A 26,536-nucleotide genomic window follows, 5' to 3' on the forward strand; every position below is an offset into this window, starting at 1 on the left:
AAGTCCTGGGGAACCAAACTTTGCCCAGTAATTGTTCCTGATCTAGAGAGCTCTTAACTTACTAATGTAAAATGAAAGATGAGATGGGAAGAGGACAATTAAGAAGGTAGAGGGGCAAACGAACAGTCAGTTTTAAATTTGCATTAGACTTTGAAGGAACAGTGGGATTTGGGCAGACAAACAAAGGACAGAAAGGGCAAATCAGATCTCATGTTTCCATTCTTTGGACATATTTTTCATGCCATTCTTTCTGACCACAGTTCCTTTCCTCTTTATCTCTTCCTGTCAAAATCCCACTAAACTCTAGGATCTGTGGCTGATTATCTTGTTCAATATTTGTTTTTCAGTTGATTGCAATATGTGTGTCAATTGCAAGTTCTATCTTGTTTTATTAATTTTAATACTTCCTACTAGCACTACCACTGTATTTGGCCCATAGTAGGTGTTCGAAATATATTTGCTAAATCCATGACTAACAGTATGAGAAAATGATCTATTTAGGACAACAAAAATGTGGTTCATATTCTGAGTTTCAAATCGCTCGGGCTTTTTCTGCTATATTCACATATGAAATCAGGAGCTGATACTGGGATCCTCATTGTGAAGTGTAGTGTGAATACTCTGGTGCCTTGTAGTCAGAAGTAATCGGTCTTTCCACATGTGGAGATATCCACAACAAATGTTATGACCTGTTATTCTAGCATCTTCTTAGTTATGAAGAAGCTGACGTTTAATCACAAATGGGAAGTCAATTATAATGGATAAAAGTTATCTGATCCTCAGTTTCTCCTAATCTTCTGTTCCATTTTTTCACACTGTAACTAACACTTGCTCCAAAGTCTGAATTAAGGAAGAGTTGAGGGGGCAAGCACCATGGCCGAGTGGTTAAGTTCACCTGCTCTGTTTTGGTGGCCTGGGGTTTGTCGGTTTGGATCCTGGGTGCAGACCTGCACACAGCTCATCAGGCCATGCTGTGGCGGCACCCCACATAGAATACCATCCCACATAGAATGACCTATAACTAGGATAAACAACTATGTACTGGGGCTTTGGGGAGAGGGAAAAAAAAGAGTAAGATTGGCAACAGATGTTAGCTCAGGGCCAATCTTACAGAAAAAAAAAAAAAAGGAAGACTTGACTTTTACTGATCCATTCACTGAAATATTTTTTGACTGTAGAAATAAAAATATAATGACATTTAATATTTATTGAGTGCTGGCAATGTACTAGCCACTTTACGTGTGTTACTTCACTTAATCTTTAAAGCCACCTGATTAATTATTCATCTCATTTTATGGATGGAACTAAGGATCAGAGTGATAAAGTAACTGCCTTTTTTATAGTCCTAGGAGGTAGAGGCACTGTATTTGAAAACTGGGTCTAATTGCAAAGCCCAGCTCTTAGGGACTATATGTGTTGCCTTCAAACATGTAATGAACAAGGTGGACTGTAAGGGGACATCAATGCTGAATGGGCTGCTGCCCATGTACACAACCATCAACTGAGAAAAGGGTATTTACTTTATTCATTATATATCACAGGCAAAAAATCATGATTTATTTTGGAACTTATATTCCGATGGTACCATTCTCTCAACTCCAGCTCTAGTCTTCAAGATGATAGAACTGGATTTGATGAATTTGTAGGCCCTTCAAGCTCTAACATCTCTAAATCTTCATTGTTAATAGTTAACAGGGCTGTGCTTAGCAGCAGGTAGAACAAATATTTTCTTTTAGAGGTCAAGATCCATACTAGTTTGGATATTTAAAAGAAGATGATGCTTGTCAATTACACCTCAATAAGGCTGAAAACAAAAGAGAGAAGATGAATCCTCTTTCTTTCCATCTAATACTCTATTGATTGTGGCTTTGATTAACATGACACTAACAAAAGAACAACCAGGTGAAATCTTGAAAATGAAAAAAGTCAACCAGTGTTTGGGCTGTTTCATGGAAATAAGGAAATCGGAATTCTTTTCATTCTCTTCTCACTGAATTAATTTGTGGTTTTCACTTTACATAAACACATGCACTGAAGAGTGTAGAGCTAATCAAACTTGGCAGTCCCTCTCTCCTGACACTCCATAGCACAAGGGTTGAAAGATACTTTTTTTTAAATTTCCTTTTTCCCTCTTCCTTGTGTCTTCTTGGAGTATTATATATCTAAGTGACAGGAGTCTTGCAAATTTTTAGGAAGATAAACATTCTGTGTCTGTTAGTTGCAAGAGAAGACTTCATACATCATTTACAAACTCCCCTCCCCACCTGTCTGGCGCAGAGGAGGACAATAACCCTGGATGTCACTGCCTTCTGGCTCACTGCTGTCCAGGACATCGTGCTTGGTGATCTTGTCTTGTCTTTGGTTTATAGATGTCACAGAGGATACTGATCCCAAAGCAAGATTTTTGCGGCAGGGCCAAGAATCCTTATATGTTATTATTCACTTGCAAGATGAAGAATACTATGTTAAGATTCAGAACAGCTTCTGGAAATAATTTTCAAAGAAATGCACATTTTATCATCTTCTACATGATTTCCACTTTAAAAAAGTAGATGGATAATCACTATTTTACAAATAATTCTCGGTATTCTAAATGTTTCTAATGGTCAACTCTCAAAATCTTAGTCAATTCTTCTTTTGCTGGAAAATAGAAATCTGGAAAACACAAGTCTGTAACATTCCTGGTGAACAGTCCAAGATACAAGTTGCCCCCTTCACATGAAAGCAGACTGGCTATCTTTTCTTTTTCTCACCTCAGTGAATTGATCAAGTTGGGGCGAAGTTACTTGTTTGATTATCACATGTGCATAACTGACCTTACACAAGGGATCCGAGTCATGGCAGATTTCTCAGGGAATTAATGAATGATGGACCTGCTGCCAGTTTTGCAGCTTCCCTCACGTTTAGCATGACAGTGGACTGCCGCTGCTGACATTGTTTATCTGCATGGCATTGGTTATGGTATTGGAGAAGGACTGCTGGGAAATATTCACTTACAGTCAGGGGCTAACCCCTAGGGGGCCGAGTAACCATACTACGTGCACCACCTTCTCCCAAACCTCCAATATCCCCTTCCAATCATTATTATTTTTACTTAAGGGAAAAGGAAATAAATTAATATCATTGGCATTTGAAGGGTAGCTATGCCACAGAGGCCTTCCCTTGCCTTCTTATTGGCTACGTTAGCTGGGGGGGATGTGTTTCATGGGCCTGTTTTATCCATAAGAGACAACTGAGATTCAGAGATTATTTTGCTTTTGCTTGACAAAGGACACTCCCTCCACCCCTACCAATGCATCTCTGAGTAACTAATGATCACTTTTCCATGACACCTTTTCCTCCTCAAAGACATTCTATATTGAAACTCTGCTTTACACAACCTTTGCATGGCTCTGCATACAAAGTACTAAAACATCATCAGTTTTAATGAAATAGTCAACCTTCTACTTGAAGAATTTATATTTATGGCCCACAGACTAGCTACCCTCCAACATGAGCTAGGTGATGCATTTCTAGGAACTTCAAATTAATCCTTTTCATTACAGAAGTAGGTACCCATGAAAATGAATAGAAATAGCTGATCTCATTAAAGGCTGAATTGAAACCAATTCTTATGGTGGCGGCAGCTACAACCTGTGATAATTTCCCCAGCTCCTGTATGAGTTAAGTCCTGTAATTACTTTTAAAAAATTCTAAATAGCATAATTTTAGGTTATATTGTATTTTTTATGTGTATATTTGTATGTATGTTGGAGAACAGGGTATAGAGATGTATTAAAATAAGCTTGAATTTTAATTAGGTTGGCTTGGTTTTTATATTCACATGGCTTTATATATGTCTTTCTACAGACACAACTTTTTCCCTCTTATTCTTTTTGATTCTCATTCTCATTTTGAGAGAGTGATCCTTAGATTATGACTCTCGTTATAAATGCATACTATGCTAGAGGGCTATTTTTATGCTCACAGACTCAAATCATTCTGGTATTTTAATTTCTCTTCTATAGTTTGAAACAAATTTTTAAATTTAAAAAGATGAAGACATTTGTCCTTGCCCTAGGGCCCCTGTTTAAGGTTTAGACAGAAGGTTAAATATCAAAACTTTAATATAAATCAAGTGCGTGCATTTCTGAATAAAGGTCTGCACCATCTCCATAGGGCATAGATTCCTCTAACCAGAGGGCTGGAGAGTCTGTTTACAAAAGAATATACAATTTAGGCAGAACAAGTGCCCTTCTATCAAACAGAAGAGAAGAGGCAGGTTCATTTGTCATTACAAGCACACCATTTCCTTTTTGGTGAGTTAATGCCTTTCCTTAAAAGGAGATTAGTCCTTTAAAGTAAAGAAATTGGAGCTGGCAGGCAGCATCCAGGAGTAGATGAAGATTCGAAGTTCTTTAAAAGCCTGAGTTCAGACCCATTCAGAATCTTTCAAAAACATCACCAGAGAATTCTGGTCTACCCACGTTCACCTACCAGGATTATTTCAGAATCATGACCACTTAACTTTTCACAGTAAGAATCTGCATGCAAATAGACATCAGTTCTCAGTATACACTGTGGAAGCTCTTTGGTTAATGCAGGAAGAAAGCGAGCACAAAGACAGTGAGGGAAAGATATTAATCTTAAGATATGACAGCAAGGGTCATACCTTGATTTTAGCTAACGTGTGTCCTCTACAAGCAGATGACCCCAGTTTCTTTAATAACTTACCCTCAAAATTAGATGCAATGGGTAATTATCCTGATAGAGAATTTAAATTCAGCCTTTGATTCCTTTCACAGATGAATCTCATAGTATGAACACCAGGATAATAATAGGCCAAGGAGCATTTAAATATTTATGCAGATTCTGCTTCAATTTATATTTGGAAACTTTGCCACCCTGGTAGAAAGACTGTTTCTCTTCTCACTGCACACTATTATTTCTATGACTTTAAAAGTCAATATGTTAGTACAGAAAAGCAGTGAAGCCCAGTGACCCTGTAGCTTTGAACAAAGACAATTCCATTAAACGTTCATTTATAAGTCACAATCAGGGAATTGTCTGAGACTAACAATATGAGCCGTAAATAAATTGAAAATTGTTCCAGGTATTATAATGCAATAAAATATACATAACACTGATACCCTATTAAGGATATTTTAATATTTCCTTAATGGCTTCAAAGCCACTTAGAAAACTTGCATCAATTTGGATTTTCATTAATGGCATTGCAATCTTGGGGAAAAAATTAGCTTCTGAGTTATCTGGCTGTTTGAATTTAGGACAAAAGCGTGATTGTTAGGATAATTTGTTTTATACCTACCGAGGTTTTAGACATTTTCAGCAAGTTATTCTGAGGTATATTATTTCAATAATGATTCTACTACTCTTGTTTTTACAATAGTTTTGATAGGAAAACAAAAAAGAGTATAAAGTCTAGGAGGGCATATTTTTAGAGATAGAAAAGCAATGAAAGAAAGAGAAGAAATCTGAAAAGATGTAGTGTCATATGAAAAAAACTCCACTCTGTATACTTGGTTCAAATCCTGGCCTTCAAACAAACCAGCTGAGTGATTTGGAGCCTATAACTTTGAAAGTCATAGTTTCCTTATGCATAAAATACAGTTCATGTTGCATTTGGTTGTTGCAGGGGTTAAAGAAGATGATAGAAGAGAAGATTTTGGGATTTAGTGCTCATTATATGGTTCTACTCACACTACCCTCTTAGGTGATAGAAAGGTCAGGCTGCAACAATTACTCGCATCCCAGGACACTTTAGAAGGCCTCAGAAGAAAAATTTCTCCCATTCTCAGTTTTTGGATTTTCCTTCCAGGCAGATTTGCCAACCAGTAGGCCAGACAGAACTTCATGGATATGCAACCTCACGATTTATTAAGGACATGAATATGACCCGAGTTGGTAGGCAAATGCTATGCAGTACCCTGGAGCTTCTTATACTTAGCTCAAATTCTTTTCATCGTGACCTTTCAGTTTTGTCTGCAACACAAATGCCTAATAACTTGATTTAAAACCTAACCCCGAGGTATATCTAAATAGACCTCATGTGATTCAGCCTGTGCTGTGTACTAAGTTTCCAAGCACCATTTTAATAGCCTTACCACACAGATGAGTACTACTGCCAGGTAAAGGGGTGCAGATTCTATGCAGGTTTTACTGAAAACAATATCAAACATGCTTCAATTTCCACCTTGTTTACGGTTCTTTTCATTTGTGATTGTAAGGATCCAATAAACTGGTAGTAAAAAGTAGTTGTGTAGATGATATAGCCATGATTCAAGCATTCAGTCTTTAGCCTTGTGTTGGTCAGAGAAACGAAAAAGACAAGCCACGAAAAAGAAATGTCAAAATACATTGATGACATGTCTCAAACTCCACAGGAAGAGACAAGGTTCATTATATAGCACTACTCTCCCATCTACCTCCAAAAAACTCAGTATCAAACCCTAACATCCAAATCTCCCAAAAAATGTCTTCCCCAACTGTCCAGCCTCTAGCGCAATCTCTTTCCCATAGCATTGCACCACAGAAATGCAAAGAGATGACTGGAATTGCAGAATGTGCCTCATCGTCTGGGGAAAAGGAAGAAACTTAGCAGGCAGAGCCAGAAGCATCTTTAGTGGGGAGGGGATCAGGAAAGGCTGGAACTACTATTGTTGTTCTTTTATTTTTGTTTTAGAATCTGTAAGCTTCAGATAACAAAGGACAGAGAATAGAGTAGAAGAACAAAAGAGGTATGTTGGACAATGAATATTGTCAATGGATAATTGAAGCAACTTAGTAACATGGGGGATCTAAGACAGAAAATTGTTTCTGCTTTATTAACATTTGGTGACTTAAGCTCTGAGGGAAACAAATTTTGGAGAATATAAAAAAGCCTTGAATCTGAATTTTGTGTCCTGGTTGAGTGGAGTTGACTCCCATTGGCAAAGAATGCTACAGATCTGCTGTTTGGAGACATTCATTTTCTCTCTCTTTTTCGACACTGATCAACAAAATCAATGAAAGATGGGACCGGCCCTGTGGGGGAGTGGTTAAGTTTGCATGCTCCGCTACGGTGGCCCAGGGTTTCGCTGGTTCAGATCCTGGGCGCAGGCATGGCACCACCCATGAAGCCACTTTGAGGTGGTGTCCCACATGCCACAACTAAAAGGACCCACAACTAAAATATACAACTGTGTATTGGGGGAATTTGGGGAGAAAAAGCAGAAATTAAAAAAAAGAAAAAATATCAAAGAAAGATTATAAATATATTTTAATTGCTTACTGCATTAGTAAATAAAAAATAACTGATGTCTGTTAGCAATTTATAAATTAAGATTAGGGGCCAGCCTGGTGGCACAGGGGTTAAGTTGGCACCTTCTGCTTCTCAGCAGTCTAGGGTCTGCCCGTTCGGATCCCGGGTGCGGACATGGCACCACTTGGCAAAAGCCATGCTGTGGTAGGCGTCCCCCACATAAAGTAGAGGAAGATAGGCATGGATGTTAGTTCAGGGCCAGTCTTCCCCAGCAAAAAGAGGAGGATTGGCAGTAGTTAGCTCAGGGTTAATCTTCCTCAATAAAGTAAATTAATTAATTAATTAATTAAGATTAAGTAGCTTTTCTTCAACAGATACCTCCTGAAATGGCTTAAAATCAAAGCAAATGTTCTCGGTAGTCCCCTGTGATGCCTGTACTCATCACAGTCTAAAGATGCTTCAATCCTGATTCAGGCAGACGGGTTGACCAGATAACTTTATGCTACCTTCCATCTTCTGTGCTAACATTCTATAATCCAAATATAAAAATGAATGAATTTAACATTAGTATTTCAACAGGACATAATCTCCAGCTTAAACTAATTATTTCGTCAGTCTCATTTTGTTACTTTTGTTGGGTTTCCTGGTTTCTTAATTTTCCACTTAGTGTTTAGCATCTTAGTGCTGATTTTCTCCTTGCATTTCTTTAGGAACTTCTTTTTGTATATGCCAACATTTATTTCTCCACTCAACACTAAACGGGTTCCTTCCAGTGAACACTTCTTTTCCCCTTCCACTGCCCCCTACCTCCCTTCAGATCCTCCATCAAAGATAATGGTCTCTGACTTTACAGCTCCTCAAAAAGGTAAAACTGCCAAACAAGAAAAACACATTACTTGATTCATTTTAAAGTGATTTCAGAGGATGTCAAGATAAATGAGTTAGGTGACATAAACAAACAAAGAAATATTAACAGATCAAGAAGTCATAATTGAAGCACAGCAATGAATATATTGATTTGATAAAAAATGGTTTAATCATTTTATAAATGAATCATTTCTATGTGCAACTATGGAACAGTTGCATTTTACAACTTTCTAAAACATTCTCAGTATTATGGCTGTTTAAAAGTTTTATGTATACTGATTTATACGTGTTATAATAGCTGCTATGTATTGGGCACTCACTCTGTGCTGAGAATTGTAATGGCATTAAAAAGGTTATTTCACTCAATCCTTACATTAACCCTGTATAATAGGTGTTATTAATCTCATTTGACCAATTAAAAAAAGCACTTCCAAGAGGTTAAGCAAATTGCCCAATTACACATAACTAATAAACATCAAAACTGGCATTCAAAGCCAAGTCCACAGTACTGCAGAGTCCATGGCTATTGCCTTTATGTAATGATAATCCAATAACTTAATTTCTATTATTAAGTGGAAAATGTTCTAAAAATTATGACTTCTTTTCTTGAAAAATTTTCCCTCCTCCTGAGGTAGATGTATTGTGAGTTAGTTTAGACTAACGGAACCTCAGAGGGCCCTTTGTCTGACCTTTCACTTGACCCAGGAATCCTGTCCACCATATTGGTGATAGAGAGATTCTTTGCTTCTTCTAAATATTTCTAATAGCAGGAATGCCTCTTCTTGTAAGGCATCTGCGTATCTACACGAATCAGGGACTGCTGTAGTTTTTTGTTTGGTTGGTTTTTATTCTCTATTTTGAGCAGTTATTTGCTTTTATTAACACCCACTCATTGATTCTAATTCTGCAGTAACCAGAATAAGTCACAAATTCTTTTTATAAACAGTGTGAGACAAAGAGGAAGTAAGCAAAACTGAAGCTTAGTGTATAGATATTCTAAAAACAAATAACAATAAATTCATGAGAATATTCAATCCTAGAGTGGTTGTGAAAATGATTCTATTTTCTTTTCTTAAAAAATTTGTAATCTGGAATCCTATCTGGGGCACATTATTATTTTAATGCAATAGCATTGCAGCAACAGAACCATGTAATACTATGATAATCCTGTCGAAAATGTGGAGAATTGTTCAGAGTTCGATGTAGCCAAGGTTTTCCAGCGAGGAAATCACTTTAAATGGGATGCAAGAGTACCAAACTGAAAAAAAAATAATATTTTCAAAACATTCCATATGATATTGGAGAAGGTAAAACAATAAAGGAGATATTTTTGGCATAGACAATGTTTGATGAAATGATTTATTGGAAGGACCAACAAATCAAATATATGGTATAATGTTCCATATTATCAGCATTCTTATGAGGAATAGCCAGTAGATTTTGACAGTAGGTATGGCTCATGAAACTAAATAATTGTGAGGAAGGCAACTGTAATATCCATTTCTTTTATAATATTGAAAACCTTAAAAGGAATCCATCCAGGTGTGTTTGGAGCAGGCTGACTAGCCAGTCACAGGATTGTATTCCCTGGTTGGAAGAGACTGAGGCATTAGCAGTTTCTCAGGACCCTGCATGAAAGACGTCATGGATGTGTAGGGTAGGGAAGAACTAAATACACATAAGTTGTGTGTTGTTCACCTAAAGCAGTTGTTCACATCTATTGACTCTAAGTGCCTCTCCTAATATATAATCGTTCCAATGGAGCGTTTGAGCAGATAGACATGGCGGTGGAGCATCTAGTCACCTTCCTTTGAGCTTCTGATCTTTCCCGTGTTTGTTATTCATTTTACCTTCTTCAGAACCTGTGATGTATAATCCTCTCCTAACTCCTTGTCCTTCATTCACTGTACTCCCCTCTCCAGAATCACTCTCACCAGAATCATCAGTACCTGCATCCGGCCATGTGGGGGCTCCTGGGGAGTCTATGTCAGAATCACAGGACGCCCCCGCTACAGCCCTCACTACTTCCTATGCGTGTGATCTTGAGAAAGTAATGTAGATATTTAGGCTTCTCTTTACTTATTTATTGAATTACACTGTATTTCTATTCATTAACTCATTTAATTATCCCAATATCCTATTAAGAAGTTTCTACTTTTATCCCCATTTTACAGATTAAGTGAAGGACTTGCCCAAGATTACTTAGCTGGAAATTGGCAGAAATAAGAAACACTTTCAGGCAAGCTAGCTCCGGAGTCCAGCAATCTTGCCTACCCTGCTACACCCCTTCTAATATTGCCCAGATGCAGTGGCTTTGGATTTTAATACTACTCAGCTTTATGTATAAGGGGAATAAAATTTTGTGTGCTCATATTTATATCATAGGAAACTGCATAATTCAACTGAGCAAAGTCTTTAACCTTGTGAGAAAAGTCAAAGAAAAATACCAGATAACACCCGATTTGCTCTGTTATGATGAGTGTTGTTTGCAATGAGTGAATTGAAATTGTACCTTTGTTTCATTTCATTTTTCATCAACATTTGGAGTCATTCTTGGACCTTCCTCCATGATGCCTCACGAACTTGTTCCCCTACTGAGGTCTCCTGTAGCTGTGAAATGGGGAGCAGACAGTCTGTTGGAAGACTTGAACTCATGTTGAAACCCTCCTGTTACACGTCATGGAGTAATGAGTTAGGTAATATTTTGGACTCCCATCCAAACATAGGATCTCATCATCTATAATAATTCTTAAGAGATTTGAACTACAACTGCTTTCTCTATCCCATTTGATTTATCTGTATTATCGTGTTCAATCTAACTACACCCCTGCTTAATCTGATTCTATGTGGTTTCTTCAATGAATCTTTTGATTTCTGAGTACCTGGCACATTCTCGAGAAATGGTTTTAGAAGAGACCTTCTGACTTGTGACATCCACAGAAAAGTGGCATGCAGCTGTTATATAATACTCATGGAAGATGCTCCTTTGGGTTTGTAAACATCACTTTCTTTTGAAGAAACCAGTCTTTTTACTTTTACAGTTGGTGGTCCTGGCATCTGAGGAAGAACGTCAGTGAAGCACTTACACATTATTTACAGAGGTAGCTGAAAATAATGCTGACTTGTCTCAGAACCTCCTAGGAGGTATTCCCGTCCCTCCCTTTGTTTGCTTTTTTGTTTTGAGTACTCTTTCCAGAAACATTGTAGAGACCTACCAGGCACTTATTTGTGGTTATGGCTGGTTTGGCCAGAGCAGTGCTATCAGGCTACAGAGGGGATGGTCACAAATCTAAAACAAACACATTGCCCAGCACTTACCACGCTGTCACTTAGCATGCCTTCATGAATGTGGAGCTTTTTGCATTTTCCCAATTGAGTTCTCAGACCTATTATTAGCATGTTATGATTTACAAGAGAGTGGGTTTTTAATAACAACACTGAGAAAGCAAAACCTGTTTGTTCATCCCAAGAGGTTTGAGAGCCCTTTGTAAGCACAGGGTGGTCAGAATAAAAACTGATACAAATACATAGTCCATGATTGTTCCTAATCAGAGAAAACACCCAATTAGAGCCAAAAGGCTGAGAAACAAATTGTTTACCACAGTAAATCATTCTCGTAAGTGTCATTATTTGAAACATTTTAACTCTATTTGAGGATATAAACAGTGATGTGGGTTTCACAAGGAACACTAGACAGCTGGCTGGTTTTAAATCTTAGTGGCAACCACGCTGGAGGCTGCCAGGGGCTTCTACTGTTCCATTTTAGCTAAAGGCAGGATTACTGGAGCTGCATTATATCCTCCATCTCATTTTCAGCTCTATTGCACCAATTATGCTGCATTGAAGCTTATAGGGGCTTACATTGAGTTTCAGATAGACGGAAGAAGCCAGTCTATATTCTTTGTGATAAAAATAGTCATTAATTACTGAGACTTGTAAACCGCTTAGCATCCTTCTTAATGTGGCCCGTCAGGTGCTTCTCCTCGTTCTATAGCTAATCAGCAAAAGAGGAGAAAAATCCTCGGGAAGAAGATGATCTTTTTTGGCTCAAACAGAAAGCCAAGGTTAAAAATAAATCTAGAATACACTGAAAACCTCAGCCAATATGCACTCACTGGCAAAATGCTGTCTTCTTTTTTTTTCAATCAAAGTTGACAAGAGGAAACTTTCTTATAACATTGTCCCATAGGAAAACTAATTATCAGTATAATTTTTTTTCCCGTCTGATGGAAAACAATGTGATCTGAGGGGTTGGATGCAGGAAAACACATTTACAAATAACTCAAATGGAGTTAGATAATTATCTAATTAAAGAAAAGTGAAGTGTCATGAGAATTAATGAAGTAATTCAGTAGAGAGGGAACCCGACTAGCAAAGGGTCTGCTGAAAGCGACAATGGGTAGTTCCACCTCTAAGTGGACAGCTCAAATATGCTGGCGGTGTTTCAGGTTAGTCTGTGTCAGAATTGACTGCCATATCCAGTATTTTAATTTTTAACAATAACCTTATGTTTAATTGGCAAAAATGCCCATTATGCTACTTCGTTAAGGCAATCAGAATCATGGGGTAGTAAATGTCAGTATGATGAACTAGAACAACCTTCATTTGCGAGACAAAATACAGATGAACAGTTTTTGTATGTAAAACTATCCCACACGTTGGAAAGATAGACAGCACGCCTGTGTAGGGCGTAAGCATGTACTCAAGGCTTCTTTCTTTAATGTACATATTTCATAAGTAAAAACCATGCTTTAAGGAATGCTGTACAACCACATTTCATGCATTTCGATATGACTAATATTCGAGAATCAGAGGACAGTTTTTCAAAGCAATGGGCAAAGAAAATTGGAGTGATAGTATATCGGCTAAGTTGGTTTTTATAAAAGCCTTGTAGAGAGCTTTAAAAATGAACAGTGTATGCAGGGGAAAAAAACAACTATGAAAGAAATTACAAGTGGGTTTCACTACATTACAAGCTTGAGATTGCTTATTAAACACATAACTTGTTTTTCTGCTATACTAGTCATTTTACATAAGTGTGTGATTTGGCTTCCATTTATAATGTGTAACTGCAGCATGCTTCAACGGGGCCACGGGGAATACTTGTTATGGGCTGAATATTTGGTTAAAATCTTTGGAGAAGTTCCAGAAGCATTTGCATACCCACGGCAGCTTTGGGTAAGCACTGTTCTTCAGTTCACTTCTCTCCTTGGCAAGTGGGGAGGAAATGAGTGCCCTCTGGACACAGGATGGACAATATTCCCATTTCCTTTCTCCCCACTCCAAGTTTTATGAATTGGTGCTATCTGCATTTGAAAGTAATTTAGATTTTTACTGCTCCTTGAGAAGAAGCTTCTTTAGGATCTGCTTGTAAAATGTTGAGCTGTTAATGTGTACACTATTATGGATAGTTATTTTAATCACAAATAATTATCATATTTAAAACCAACAATGAAGCATTGACTTCTTGGTACAGTTTCTAAGTAAAATCCCATTGCACAGCAATTGTGAGAGGCAGGGAGGAGTGGAGAGGAAGTGTTGTAAAAGCAGATGATCAAGAAATTTGCCCAAAACCTAGATAAGTGGGTCCTTTGTATGCTAGACCAAGTATAGATTCTGGCAAAGATTTTATGATGGACAACCGGAGAAAGTGAAAAATATATATATACGCAACAGGTATTTTTCTTTCCATTTTAAAGCTCCCCTGGAGAAAATGATATATATAGCCTTTAGATACAGTCATTGATTTATGATAAAAAAGGCAGGGGAATCCCCAAAGGGAGCCAGAAATGGGAGTCAGGACTGAAAGAACGGAGAAGAAACATTTAAACGTGTTCCAGGACTGTTCATTTTCTAACTGTTTTGCTATGTCTTGCACAATTTGAAAGGCTTTGCAGGAACAATCTGTTAGCAGAGAGAACACAAGCTTATTTCTCATAAGAAAGCAAGCACATGGAGACTGATAGATGATGCAAAACATTCTTTCCTTTTCACACTGTCACCTTTCAGTCTACACAGCAGGCTCCTATGTAAAGTGGACGTTTAGAAACTGTGTCTTTCTCTGACATCCCTTCTCCACTGCTCCCCATCCCCAGTGCTTTAGTTTCTTCTGCATCTTTTAAAATTGTCTCTGCTCTTCTTCACTAGGATCTTAGGGCCTTGGCTCCATTCTGGTGCGGAGCTTTATAGTCAAGATCGTGAAGAAAATCTTGAGTAGCTTCAAGTGTAACCTTAGAGCTGACAGCTTCTATGCCGTCATGTCTTTAGTAGCAGTACGCCTATGTCTTTCAAAATAATCACAGTGCAAAGAGAACTATGTGCTTTTTGAAAAGAGCAAAAAGCTCTTTCCTGTTACTCTCTCCTGCTGGTGGTCTTCTTTGAGTTTTTGGCACAGACAGAACTGTTTATCTTTCCTCAGTGAGTGGATTTGTGTTTTCAGAGTTGAGGGTAAGATATCTCTAAGCACCACATCCCAGGGAGCAGTTAGCCACCTGGGAGATGCTTTTCTTGAGCAGACTTGGCGGATCATAGGTCAGTGACATGTAGAACTGAGAACCCAATTCAAACTGAAGTAAGTGAAAGAGAAACATGGTTGGCTCACAAAATTGAATAGATCTGGGCACAGTGTGGTCTGACGCTGAAACATTTTCATCAGGGACTAAACGTTCTCTATAGTTTTAGACTTCTTTCTCTTGGTTTTGGCTTCCTTCTTCAGCTTCAAATGTCACAAGATGGCTGCCAACACTTCCAGAGTCAAACCATTGCCCTATAAAGTAGCCCAACCACTGTGGTAGAAGTCTTGCGACTTGGGAAAAAGTTGAACATCTGCTAAAAGAACAGCTACTTTCTGCTGTTTGCAACTATTAATCTTCTTCCTGAACATTTCACTCCTCCACTTCCCTTATCTAGGGTAGCAAGGAGCAAAGATAAATGTAGGGCTATAAAATCAAAGCTTTTGTCATTTATATCATGGGATAGCCCTAGGCTCCCAGCCATACCTTCTCCTACAGGGGAGATGGTCCTCTCTCTTTGGGAGATGGCTGGTAGCTCATCTCCACATTTCTCATCAGTGCCTGTTGGGGCCTATGCAACAGAGCATCTGCATTGCTATTGCTCAATCTCGACAATGAATTATAAAATTAGAGAATGTAGAAGCATTTTTCTAGTGCTTTGCCATTGGGTCCAATTCAGCACTGGTAAGAACCTAGTAAAGAAGACTATTTCAATTCACATTTGAAAGATGCCCTCTATGCGTACTTCTTGCTGATCAAATCAAAGCTAAAATTCAAGTTAAGAATGATTTATCTGCCCCTATTGCCATTCAAACACCAACTAACGAAGTCCACATGTTTCCTATATAGCTGCACAGCCAAATATTCTAAAGTTCATTTTCCTGAAAACCTGCTGGATATCTTCTTCAAGAATGTATCCATGATCAGGAACCCTGGTCCCTGCTGACACGAAGTAGCTCCAGGAAGATATCTTCTAGTGAAATTACGACAGTTTGAAGGATATCAGCATAAGCTTCGATAGATCAGCTACAATGACTACTGAAACTCAGAATATGTTTAGTCCTTTAAAGTAGGTTGTCCAGAGCACATTTTATTATCCAACAGTAATGAAAAAAAGACATAAATCTGCATTCTATTTCATCTAAGTGTTAGGAAATAATGAGTCCAATAGAGCAGGTTTCAATTGACAAGGGATGGGAGTGATGATATAGTTGTTTTCTGAGAGCGTGCTGGAGTCCTCTGGCTATTCCTTACTAGACATAAGATAGATTTCGTTTTTTTCCCAGAATGGAGCATCTAGAGGCAAAATTTCTTGTGCCAAAATTGACTGCTTCTCCTAGCTTAGATTAAATGGAGTTACTATAACACCATCCTACCTGGGGCAGGAAAAAATATGACTGGAGAGGAATGAAAATCTCTTCCCACTACAATTTATTAATCCCACAAGTATTTCTTAAAGGACTACTATATACCAAAAGTAACAATAATATACATTTCCTGAATTTATGTATCATAGGGATATTTTAAGATCTTTTGGTTTACTTAGTTTTTACTCGTGAATCTCTCTGAAGTTCAAGTGAGAACTAATGCGCTAGTTAGAAAAAAAAAAGAGACTTGCCACTCCATGGATGAAGCCAGTGGCACTTATATGGGAAAAGTGGCTTGTCTTCAGCAAGAAAGAATTGCCAAGACTAGTCAGCATCGGGGGACCAAGGAAAATCCTGAAAATATGAGAGTAGACCAGGTGAGGTTCATCAACGCAGGGGGCCTTGGGAGGATCACGCACATTGGTGCTGGGATTTGAGTCTGAATCTGTACTTCTAGGTTGCCTCTCCAGAAAATCAAGGGCACATGTGTGGGAGTTAATTGGGATAGAGTTGATATTTAATTTAGGATTTTGCTTAAATATCTTGAGTTAATTAATAAGATTTCAAATAAAGTAGTCTGTTAACAGAAAAGTTAATTATTTTGTTGAAGTTGATGATTTCAGATTTTCTGAAATGTTCTCTGTCAAAAAAGAATATCATGGACTATTGAAAGATTATTGACTACCATGGCTGGCCTGTTGAGTCTAATTAATCAAAGGGAATCTGAAAATAATTTTTAAAAAATTATGCAGTTTCAGATTGTCGCCAAAATGTGTACATGACCTTGAGTGATAAAGAAGATGTTTCTAACCTTTATCAGTGGTTAAAGTAAGAAATTCCTTTACTGAACCCAAGTGGAAGATCAACAACGAGTTTTTGAGCACTTGTGTCAGGCATTATAGTTCCCGTCCTCATGGAACGTATATTTTCACAGGGAAGATTGACCTTATTCATTCATTACCAAGTGCCTAACACGCATCAGACACTGTACTTAGTTCTGCGGAAACAATGATGAAAGTGATTGATTTGGTCCCTGCCCTCAAGAGCTTAGACTCCATTGTTGGGAGAGGGGAAAGGAGTAATAATTAATCAAATAATCCTATAATGCAAAAGCAACTGGAATAACTGATGTCAAGAAAGGTTTATGGTTCTGAGGAGAGTGTACTAGAGGGATTTGATCTAACTGGTGAGGATGGGAAGTGTTTCTGGGGACAGGATATTTAGCTGATATCTGAAGGATTAAGATTTAATTAGAAATGATGTGAAGGAGACTATCAGGCAACATGTGTAGAAGCAGGTACAGATGGCTGTGTTGGGAGCTCCTTACTGGAGTTGAAAGCAGTGTGACCAGAGTACAGATGTTATGTGAAGTAAGAGATTGAGTGAGGGTGTTGGAATACTTGGCATGGAGGGCATATTAAAGAATGTGGACATTGTCCTAAGAGTTCTGAGAGTTATTGAAGTGTTTAAAGTGGAGTGTGAGATGTTAAAATTATTATTTCATTATGATTGCTCTGGTGGCCATATATGGAGAATAGATTGGAAAGGGGCACAAGTAAACATGAACAACATTTCAGACAGCTCTTTCAGTAGCTCAGGAGAGAAATGACCATCATCCAGAGCAGTGGTGGTGGAGATGGAGTCCTGTATATGGATCCAAGATATATTTGAAGTTATAATCATTAAGACTTGGTGAGGTATTGGATAAAGGCAGTGAAGGGGAGGGAGGTGTTATGAATAATTCCTAGATATTTGACATTTGTAATTATACTCTTTGTTGACCAATTTCATCAAGAAAGGGTGCCAATGAAAAGGATCAGTTTTGCTACCATAACAGTAAACACAAATTGCTAAAGATGTTAAAGGAAGTGGCCAAGATGTAACGCAAGTGTTGGGAGAGCTCACCTTGATATTTCTCATACACACACATGAACACACACACACACACACACACACACACACACACGTTCATGGAGGGCTAGGATGGTGACATAATACCAGTAGAATTGTCAGCATTGGGGCCAGTCAATTATGATCTTCAGAATGACTTTTGGAATCTTTGATTGCAAACACAGAAATCAACTCTGGTTAAATTTAGCAAAAGTGAATTTATTGAGCAAATAATGGAGGTGTTACAGAATTCAGGGGGTGCTGGGTATAAACATAGCACTTGGAAATGAGAAGGTCAAGTAGTCCCAGAGGCTGGAAAGCAAGAAGCACAAGAGTCTAGGAAGAGTAGCAATCTGGGTGGGTTATGGCTGTTAGAATGGGATGGATTCCAGTTATCTCTGGTTTCTTTGTCCTTCTGCTCAAGAGGAAGCATCTAATTGGCCTAGCTCATATCCCATGTCATCTACTGAATATGGCCACAGCAGACCAAACTGGAGAAGGTAATTCCTCAAAAGGATGTCAAGATTCATTTAGAAAGGGGAACTGAAATCTGAAAAGCCAAAAACAAATCTCTGCTGCACTTTGGAAGGCATTTATCTTTCTCTCTCTCAAGTCTTCCCTAAAGCAATGCAGAAATGAAGCAAACATTCGTTTGCACACATGTGCAAAAGGGAGCATCTTCTCTTAATTGGCAATGACTGTGACAGTGAATAATTAACTGAGCTTGCCCCTCACTGCATCCTCCTCCTCTTCCTCTTCACTTCACATATTCTAGGGTTGACCAGATCTATTCATCTTGTTTTTTGCAGCTATTGAATATATTGCATTACAGGGGGAAGTTAGTTTGGGGTGAGGAGAAGAACCAACATTTAGTGCACGAATACAAGCTAGGGAAAAATAAAAATAAACTTTAACAAAGTATTTTTACTTTGCCGTAAGTCAAATTGAATTCTAAAAGCATTGCATCATGATTCAGAGAGAGAAAAATATGACTTTTATATACTGCATTTTTCTCTCCAAGAAATAAGTATTTTCCTATATTTTAGTTCTAACTGTTCTATAGCTACATACTTTAAAGAGAAGGCATTCATATCTCTGTTGATTTACATATATTTCACAATAGTTCCCCATCCTCCACAAAGATAATTCAAAGATATTCATCAGAACTTACACAGTTGCATATGGAATAACTGTAAGAGTTTTGTTTGTGCCCATCCCTTCCCTGTCAGTACAATTCTCCTCACTCCTCTCAGGAAAATACATCTCTCTTTCTGAACACAATTTTGGTTCCCAACTGTGTTAAGTAATTTATCTCCAGTTGTTGTCCCAAATCCTGCATCAAATTACCTAAGTTGTCAGTCAGGTTTCCACATATTGATTCAGCAATCTCAGCCTTGTGTCCTGCCCAACTCCAGCAGAGAGTTGATTGCTTTACTCCAAAATCCTTTGAAAAGTTAAATGGTTAACAATACAAATTCACTGGAAATTGGGATAACTCTTCGCCTTAGCATCAATCTCTTCACCTTCAGCCTTGGGCATTTAGAACTCATCTCTGGGCAACAGGACAGGGAATTGGAAGGAAAGTGGTCATGCGGTCACTGCCAGGTGCCAAGGAGTAGTTAGATGTCTGCTTACCCTGGCAGTGGGTGCAGCTGATGCTCAGACACTCGCCTGCCTCCCAAAGCAAACAGGTACTAATAGAGTCAATTAAAGATAACCGCATCCAGAGTTCTTGCTCATTCGTGGCCAAATAAGCAGAGAGAGACAAAAATAAATGGGCCAGAAGGTAAGGGAGCCATTTACTTTAACCCAAATCTTTGTCTTGTTTCAGCTCTTGCTCCAAGGAGAAATATTTTCTTATAATACCAATTAGAAACATTGTTCTGTGGATTATTTCTATAATAGCTAATGAAAACCATATCTGATTGCAAATATCATACCTTTATAAGAAGGCACTAAAGCCTTAAATAGCCTTGAGTGCTTTTTACTTAATGTTCAATTTGTAGCTAATACACTTTAGGAGTTAAGTGCTAGTGTTTAACCTGTTAAGAGATTGTAAGTTAACTTGGATGTTTAACAATGAGCTGTTTTGAAGAGTATTACAAGTGAGCAGGTGTTTAAGAGAGAGCTTCATAATTTAAAGTACTTGACTGAAAAACAGAAATCCGTATTAATGACATTTATGTGTTAAAGTCTTTGGTAAAAGCTCTCTCTAAAAAAAAAAAAAAATTGACCCAGCAAGGCAGACTAGTGCATTTGCATTGCTGTTCTTCACGTGATCATGATGCTGAAACTTAAAGTTAAAAAAGAGCCTACAGTCCTTTTATTGCATCTTTTCATCCATCCTTTTAAAAACCATTTTTCCCTATTTTATCTTCAGCAATTTTCCAACTTCCCTGTCCTCTTTATAACAAAAGTCCTAAAAAGGGTTGTCTACAGATGCATCCTTAATTTATTTTCTTATGATCTCTTATACCCACTCCAATCAGTATGCTGACCATACCACACCATAAAAATGCTCCATCAAGGCCACCAATGACCTCCGTATTCTCAAATTGCTAATTGTAATTTGAGCAAGCAGAGAGAGAGACAGAGAGAGCTGGAGCAAGTGGTGGTTTTGGGGTGTGTGCAGAAGGAGTAAAAAGAGACATTACTCCATGATCAGGTGACTGTACTGTTGGTTGATGAGCTGGGGGCTGGGGGAGATGAGGAGGGAACCTTGATCTGGTGGGGCTAAGTACACAGGTGGCCAAGGCTATAATAAGGACATAAGGAAAGTCCAAATGACGAGAAGACTCGAGGTGTTGATGAGACAGCAAAGGAGAACTGAGCTTGCTGAATCCACAGCAGGAGCAGCCAGGATTCAGAAGACAGGATGCAGGTGGGAGACAGTGTCCAAATCCTGGAAGTCCTTAAGCTGCGCCCCTCCCTACATGCATTGGTTTCTCGTGGAGCAGAAGTGGAAGTAGGAGAAACAGAAGCGACGGGGGTTAAACTTTGAATTAACACATTAAAATGAGAATATCAAACAAACCTGAACAAGCAATGTCATTACTGTTATGCACCAGGGTGGAGATTTGAAGCAAGATTAGATCAGACGAGAAAAATGTTTGCTCCATTTTCTTGGCATACATGAACAATAAAGTATGAATTGCATGATTCGTTTACACACAGCATTCCCCAGGGGATTGTGGGCTCCTCCAAGTCAGACAAGGCCCCTTCTCATCTTTTTAATTTTTAGGACTGGCATTTATAAGTCCTCAATTAATGTTTGCACCTTTAGAGAAGGAGACTTGTTTTATTTTTCTGTATTCCTTGTAGTGCCAAGAACTGAGTTTTGCAAATAGATGTCATTTAGAAAATGCTCTATATTTAAATGTATAATTTAATAGTTAGCTGCAGTTTCCTCTTGGGTGTGAATGGGGATCTACCATTCATGGAAGAAGTGTCCTCAAAGCATTTTGACCACTTCTGAAATTATATTTATGCCTTCTTTCATTTCTATGTATTATAAAGTGTTTGTGCTGCTATTTTCCATCTCATCTAAAATTATCTCTTCAGTTCTAATTTTAATAGATGGCCTTGGTGGTACTAATTGATTTTTTCTCACTTTATATAGTTAATAAAAAACCCTCTAATACTTGCAGGCAAGAAACTGGGCCTAATGAGAAGTATTTATTGCTAATTCACTTAATACTTAATATTTCTTTATCAGATTTTTAAATATGGATGACATCATTTACTGGAACAGAAGATTTCACAAGGTTTTTACATTAATTCTTCCTCTAATTCTTGCCAATTTGCTGCAACAATGTAATTGCATTGCCCACATTATGGTTAACAGGAAAGATTAGGTATGTAGCATTTTATTGTCTCTGACAGCTTGATGAATTGTGACTTGAAGTGAGCAAGTGCCTCTGTTCTAATTGTCTCTTTTTCATTAAAGCTGAGAACTATACTTGGGCAGTGGGGGAACGCGCTTCTTACTGCTTTTAAGTTAGAGCTGTTCGCTCTGATGAATGTCCTCCACCTAAATACTGTGCAGGCAGCTCTTTGTTTATATTCCACCCTTTTTATCATTTCAAGGCTAAAACTGATGAAGATCAATCAATACAACACACTGAAAAAAATTGTCAGGGAAAGTGATTTCAGGAAACAGAACGCAGTTTTTTGCTTTCCAAAGAAGAAGAAGAAGAAGATAAAAGAATGCTTGCTGTTATGCCATTTTTTTCTGTGTATACATATACGTGTTTTTGTCTATCTGTGAAGGGTGAATTGTGGTTCATCAACTCAGTTATCCAGCATGGTTAATGTGGGTTAACATCATTAGTTTGAGCCCTTGGAGTGCACATTTGCATTTCTCTTTTCCAGCGCTGTAAGTTAATTCTAACGAGTTGTTCTGTTGAGTCATTTACCCACTCGTTCATATACAATTAATTAATTTCCTTCAATTGACACAATCTTATTGAGGGTCAGCCATGAACCAGACTCTATACTATAGGCAGTGTGGACAAAAGATGAATGCAATATATCCAATTCCTAAAGAGGTTACATTCTGCTTATAAGAAAGATCAGATGAGAGGCTTTGACTCCAACAGTGAAAGCTCCATCTCTTTGCCTCAAATAATAATCACATTAGTTCATGATTAATGTCTTTTGTGGGATGGAAGGGCAGCTTCATTCAGGGAACAGCCTAAAGAAAGGTGTTGCAAGTTTTCACTCTACCACACAATTCCAGCAGGTACCTTTCACCTGGTGCCAGTACACAAGGCCCCACTGGTGTGGAATGGGGAAGAAGAAATATGTTTGGGGTATGTTATAATTTTTGCTATGTTAATGAGTTTGGTGACTTTATTCTGAAGTTAGGAAGAGGAAGAGTTTTAAGATGAATGATGGGATTACTTCTGCGTTTTGAGAAGCTAAATGACAGCATTAAGTGTCAACTGAAGGCAGGGAGAATGGCTATTTCAATATTCTATTTGAGACAAGATGAATCTAAATATTTTCAACTCATTTTTGGTGAAAAATGGCAAATGTGTGAACTGATTTAATTCCAGGTAATAGAGACAGTGGTAGAGAGAGGGGAGGTGGTTGGCATTGTTCCTTGCTGTTCTGTGTGACTTCGTGTGCCTGTCTGCTACTTTTGTTTTCCCAAGTGACTCTGCAGACTCCATTCAAATACTCTGTTGGCTTGTGCTTGACTCCTGGATGGCCTAGGAGGAAAGTGTCAGTCTCTAAGACTTGGTAGCTTTGCAAAAAAGATCTGAGACTCAGTAAATTGAGGCAATTAATCAGGATGAATTAGATGAATCAATTACGGTATGTTTCAAATGGTTTTTCAGGGCAGCCACTCTCAAGTCAAGAGAATGCAGCTGTTGGGTGAGTGGACCGCTACACCCCTGGAAAGGGAAACTATTTTGATGCTGGAGTCTTTGAAGAAATATGCCCTGGATGAGGGGCTCAATGGCTGGCAGAAGAGTGTAGCGTCCTGAGCCAGGAGAGGCCACATTGATATTTGGCTCCCTCATCTGACTCACATTCCACTTCTATTCAAGGTGGATGACTGTTGAATCCCCCACTCTTACATTACTCTTTTACCGTCTATTTCTTCAGCTCAGTGTCCCTGGCTCCGTGTATAGTACCTCTCTGAATCATAGGTGTTTACTCGAATAGATAGAGCCAGAACATAAACCTCAGTTCTCCCTTCATTCAGAGCTCCTAGGCTGGTGACTCTATGGTCCAGGGAGGACACCTGGTAACCAAGAAAACTTTAATATTTCCCTCAGCTTGACTAAATTTTAGACAAGTTTCTTACAGTCTCTGGGCCTCTGACCTCCCTTTTCTTAGAACAGTTATTTTAGAAAACAATGATTATACATTCTTTCCCTGCCCCTATGAGGTGTAAATCTTTTAAAAGTTTCTTGCCAGTTTTCCAACCCAGCATAGTCTTTCTCACTAACCCTGGAGCCACTTTTTTGAAATGTAATCACCCAGGAAGATAGTGGCTCTGTCTCTTAGTCTCTGTGGGAGAGTAAGAGCTTAATTCAGGAGGGATACCTTGCTCTAAGTTGTAAAACTATCTGCTCTTATGAAGATAGGAGAGAGTGCCCTTTTCTTTTGGGTAAAGCCAATTAACAAACCCAGCTGACCTGCAATTCTCCTACCCCACCTATCTCACTCCCTTCAAGTTTCCTCTAAAGACTTCATTTTATGTTTGGAGCGGTGGGTCAATGACTCTTTTTGCCTAATAACAGGCAACCACAAGGGGACATATACCACTCCATTCTGGGCTATGTGTCTTTGGAAATAGCAGAGTTCAGCCGTATTCCCTCCTAGGGGAAGGAAAGCAGGAGGGCTGGTAATTGAGTACCTTATAGACCCAGATTAGGTGAGTTGCCCTCGGTCTTCCAAGCTCTAAAAGCAGTCGGTTCTCTGTAGTGTCCGTTCAGATCTATGCACGGGTTGGGAAGGTGGCAGCGAAATCCATGATATGAAACCTCAGAGTGATGGATTTCCTGGGAAAGAAAACACAGTAACAAGGTTGTTGATAACTAGTGTGAAGAAGGCAGCGGTGAGGAGAGCTGAGGTGGGGTGGAGCAGGCTGGGTGGTAGGAAGAATCCTATTCAATGCAAGGGGGCTGAAGGCCAGAGGACTGATACAGTTACATAGAGGGGCTGTGCTGGGGCCAGTGGCTGTCTTTGAGGATGAGGGGGCCTGGAAGAGGTTTAACAATATTACAAAAACTTGCAGCACTTTAGAGGAGGAAACGTAGGGACTTCTACAGAGCAAAAATTCTTGGGATAAACCAAAATAGAGGCTGCTCAGAAATGCATACAGGCTGATTGACTGATAGCAATACCTGGAATTTATTTGGCTACTTGTGCAGTGAAAAATGCAAACAACCCAATGCATTGATGTGAAAACCTGGATTACTGGATTTCAGGGAATTATGAGGAAGTCTCATTCTAACTAGTTGGAATCATTTTGTTGGGCAAGGGTCCTGATGAAGGGAGGGGTCCTGGACTGTGCTTGTTCTTCTGTGTTCTCCTGTCTTTAATTAATGCAGATGCTGTGAGTGCAGGGGCACCTGGACCTACTGATCAGACACATTCTTTGTGACTCTTGTGGGCGGCTTCTCTAGTGCTTGAATGCTTATAAGCTTAAAGCTTGTCAAGGTTGTGACATTGAAATAATGTCACCTCTCACAAGAAGGAAAAAAATTTACCTTCTTCATCCAAGCATCATTGGAGGCAGGGGTGCTATAAAAACAGACTCCTATTCTGGCCAGTGAAAAGTCATTGAAAGTCACTGGTACTTGGAGACTTACTCTGGACTACTGAGGCTTATAAAGAAGGGACTGTTGTTCTTGTAATGTAGCATTTCATTACAGTGACTGAACAAATAGCTGCCACCAGTGATATTTTATATGTAACCTTGAGCATTACTAATGCCCTTTTTTCCATACTCCTTAACTAAAAATTCCCCAAATCAGTTTCTTTTCTTGACAAGTAACACAGTATGTTTTTACTTTCCCAAGCTTTCCTGGGAAATGGACAAACACAAGTACATTGCGGACTTGTAGATGAAGTCTAAACATTCTAGGATATTGAAGATATTTGGATAATGGTCCCCGCTGAGAAAACTCTTCTCATTCCGTTATGTGGCATCCAAACACAAGGTGCTAAATATGAATGGGACCTTAAATAAGGATAAACTCCAAGGATCTGCCACACAGCTAAACTTGGGGTTAACTGAAGTGCAGTCCTTAGAGACACTTCATGGCCCATTAAATACAATGTACTGGATTTTCTGTCTCCTGCTAAGAAGGAGGCCCAGCAATTGTTTGACCTCTTTGGATATTGGAGGAAATGCCTTCTATAATTGGGAATTTTACTAAAATCTCTATCCCAAAGCACCAGATTAGTGGCCAGACTTGACCGGCAGGCCACACTCTTGAAAAGTGTCCAGGCTAAGACAAGCCCTATCCTTGGGCTACCAATTGCTTTAGATCCCAAATCCCAGATTCCTGGGACTAATCGTGTGGCTGTTAAGAACATTAGCAAAAACAACCAAAATCAAAACAAAACATAACAAACAAACAAACAAAAACCTCCACTGACATTCAGTGGCTTCTGAGCTTTTGTACTTGAGAATTTTCCTGACATCTAGCAACAGCTGCTAGTCTGCAATTGGGCTTTAGTGAAGGGAAATTGTTCTCACTGAAAGAATTGTGACTTTTTCCGCGAAGCGTCTTCACTGAATTATAAATCTCATTAGAAAAGGTAAGCCTAAAATAATCTGTTGAAAAATGTATGTAGTACAACCAATCAGGAGCTAGTCTTCATTTCTGAGTCTTAGTTAACTTCACGAACAGGTGACTCCCTACTCATTTCTCACAATATGGCCCACCTACGGCTTTACCCAAATTACTAGCTCAGTAGGGGTCTTGTCAACAAGATTTCCCACTTTAAAAAAGGGCATGATTAAAAAAAAATAAGCCCTCCTCCGAGGTGAATCCTATGGAATGCCTTAGCCATCTGCCAGACAATGAGAGTAAGTTATTGATAACCCCCAGCGTTAGTGATTCTATGCCATGGACTAAATTTTAGTTCTCCTAATCGTGAAGCAGCATTTCTGAAATTGACTGAAATAAGCATCT

Source organism: Equus asinus, chromosome 18 (genome assembly GCF_041296235.1).
Source record: "Equus asinus isolate D_3611 breed Donkey chromosome 18, EquAss-T2T_v2, whole genome shotgun sequence".
Lineage (NCBI taxonomy): Eukaryota > Metazoa > Chordata > Mammalia > Perissodactyla > Equidae > Equus > Equus asinus.